The sequence below is a fragment of the Rhinolophus sinicus genome, linkage group LG17, assembly GCF_036562045.2.
Source record: "Rhinolophus sinicus isolate RSC01 linkage group LG17, ASM3656204v1, whole genome shotgun sequence".
Taxonomy (NCBI): domain Eukaryota; kingdom Metazoa; phylum Chordata; class Mammalia; order Chiroptera; family Rhinolophidae; genus Rhinolophus; species Rhinolophus sinicus.
This window is the reverse complement of record NC_133766.1, coordinates 24,291,886-24,294,286: the sequence shown is the minus strand read 5'-3', so window position 1 is coordinate 24,294,286 and position 2,401 is coordinate 24,291,886. Positions and strand designations below refer to the sequence as shown.

The following is a 2,401-nucleotide window of genomic DNA, read 5'->3' as shown; positions in this document are numbered from 1 at the left end:
GGCCAGGTCAAGCAGCGCCTTTAGGCCACAAAACAGATGTCTGGGTTAGCGCTTTATTCTAATTGCCACAGGAAACCATTTAACGGTTTTAAGCAGGACAGTTAAGTGATCTGATTTCTGTTTTTAAAACTGCTATATAAAGAATGTACTGAAAAGGGACAGAGTATAAGGAAGCAGGGGAACCGGTCGGGAGGCTTGAACAGCCATCCAGGAGAGACATGATGGTGGCTCAGACTGCGGTTGAGGCTGTGGCTATGGAGAGAAGTGGGTAGGCTTGAGTTATATTTTGGAGGTAGACCTGACAAGCCTTAAAGTATATCAGGGATGACTCCAGGTTTGCGGCCTAAGCCAGTAGATGGTGAGCAGGTAGTGTGTCCTTCATTGAGATGGGGAAGACTGACAAGAAACTTGGGAGTGGGGACTTAAGAGCTCTGCTTTGGACACATTACTTTTTTTTTTTAATTGGGGAATATTGGGGAACAGTGATGTCAACTGGTTGTTTTTCAATCTAGATGTAGAGGGCGCAGCTCACTGGCCCGTGTGGGAATCGAACCAGCAACCTTGGTGTTATGAGCACCGTGCTCTAACCACTGAGCAAACCAGTCACCCACTAGAAGCTCAGCTCCAAGCTCAAGCTGTTGTTTTCAATCTAGTTGTGGAGAGCACAGTTCACTGGCCCATGTGGGAATCGAACCGGCAACTTTGTTGTTAAGAGCTCTCACTCTAACCAACTGAGCCATCCAGGCGTCCCTGAACACATTACATTTGAGATACTACTAGAGGGGTGGCCAGTCAGCTCAGTTGGTTAGAGTGTGGTGCTCTTAACAACAAGGTTGTGGGTTCGATCCCCACATGGGCCACTGTGAGCTGCGCCCTCCACAAATAGATTGAAAAAGGTACTTGACTTGGATCTGATGGGTCCTGGAAAAACATACTTAAATAAAGAGAGACAGTTTAAAAAATAATAATTAAAACAATAAAAATAAGCCTATTTCAAATAGTGCTTTAAAAGAGAGAGAGAGAAAGAGAAAGAGAAAGAGAGAGACTACTAGAAAGCTGAGTAGAGATGTTGAGTAGATAATTAGATGAAAAATTAAAGCACGGAAAGAAAAGTGGTCCCCTAAGGAGAGAATCAGGATAGAGGAAAGGAGATTCAGGTCCCACGCCTGAGGCTCTAACATTTAAAATATAGAGAGAAGAACCAGGAAAAAGAAACTGAGCTCCTGATGTTGTAGGTTGGGGACCAAGAGAGTTGTGTTGTCAAAGAAGCCATGAAAAGAGAGTGTTTCCAAGATGAAGTGGTCATGCATGACCAACGATGCAGAAGAGCCACAGACATGTTCTTGGATTTGCCTACATGGAGGACGTAGTGACTTCAGTTTTCCATCAGTAAAATGGATAGTTCTGAGGATTATAGACTATAGAGAATTTATATCCAAGACTTCATTAGCCTGAGTTTAAATGATTTTACTTTTGCAGTAACGCTCTGTCAGTGATCCTCAAACTTTAATGTTTATTAGAATCAACTGGTGGGCTTGTTAAAATACAGTTTTTCTGACTCAGTAGGCCTGAGAATTTGCATTCCTAACAATATTCCAGGTGTTGCTGAGCCTGTACCTGTTTGACAAATAGAAAACTACAGTATTTCCCAGGGGTTACCTTCTGCTCTTATTTTTGAGACTCCCCATGGCACCTGTGTATCCATGAATAGCCCTAGTTACTGCTTGCTACTTCAGCCCACAGTGAAAAGGAGACTGAAGTACACTTAGAGCTAGATCCTGCAATTCCTGGTCCCTAAGAGCCCCTCACAAAGTCATCCACGTCCACTGGCCTGTACCCCAGCCATGGGCGGCCAGGCACCTGTTGCCACTGCTAATAATACAGCCACAGGTCTACCGCACCATAGAGCTTGAGATCTTGTCAACAGCACTGGTATCTCTTTCTTGGCTTAAATCCCAGAAATCCTGAAGGAATAAGACTTTAGTCTACTGATTCCTAAAGGCCTTAGGAAGGGCATATATCCATCTCCGTTAAACCCAGTCAGAGCTGTCCCACAGCAAAGCTGCCTGGCTCTCCGAGTGCTAAGCTCATTCAACTTACACACATACATTCCTCCAGAGTCACGTCCTTCCACGTCCACCTCAACTCACATTCAGGGCATACAACATACACTGTTAAAGGGTCTCCCCCTTAGGTCTTTGAGTTGAATCTGGGTCACTGGCCCCCAATCCATTTTCACTTATAGGGATTTTCTTCTTGGGAAACTGATTGTTCTTTTGTGAAATCTTACTTTGGCTAAATCTTCCCAACCCATCAGTCATGATTTTTAGCCTTAAATCTCCGTGTGGTCAGAGTTCCCATTCCCTTTGCTTTGTGCAATGGGTCAGTTTCTGAAGAAATT

General features: G+C 44.1%; 1 non-coding gene across 1 annotated transcript; it reads left to right on the top strand.

Moving 5' to 3' along the window:
- The first annotated feature begins 786 nt into the window (after positions 1-786).
- TRNAK-CUU (transfer RNA lysine (anticodon CUU)) lies at positions 787-860 on the top strand. The gene has a single exon. It is a non-coding gene; the product is annotated as a tRNA-Lys (tRNA).
- Positions 861-2,401: the final 1,541 nt, after the last annotated feature.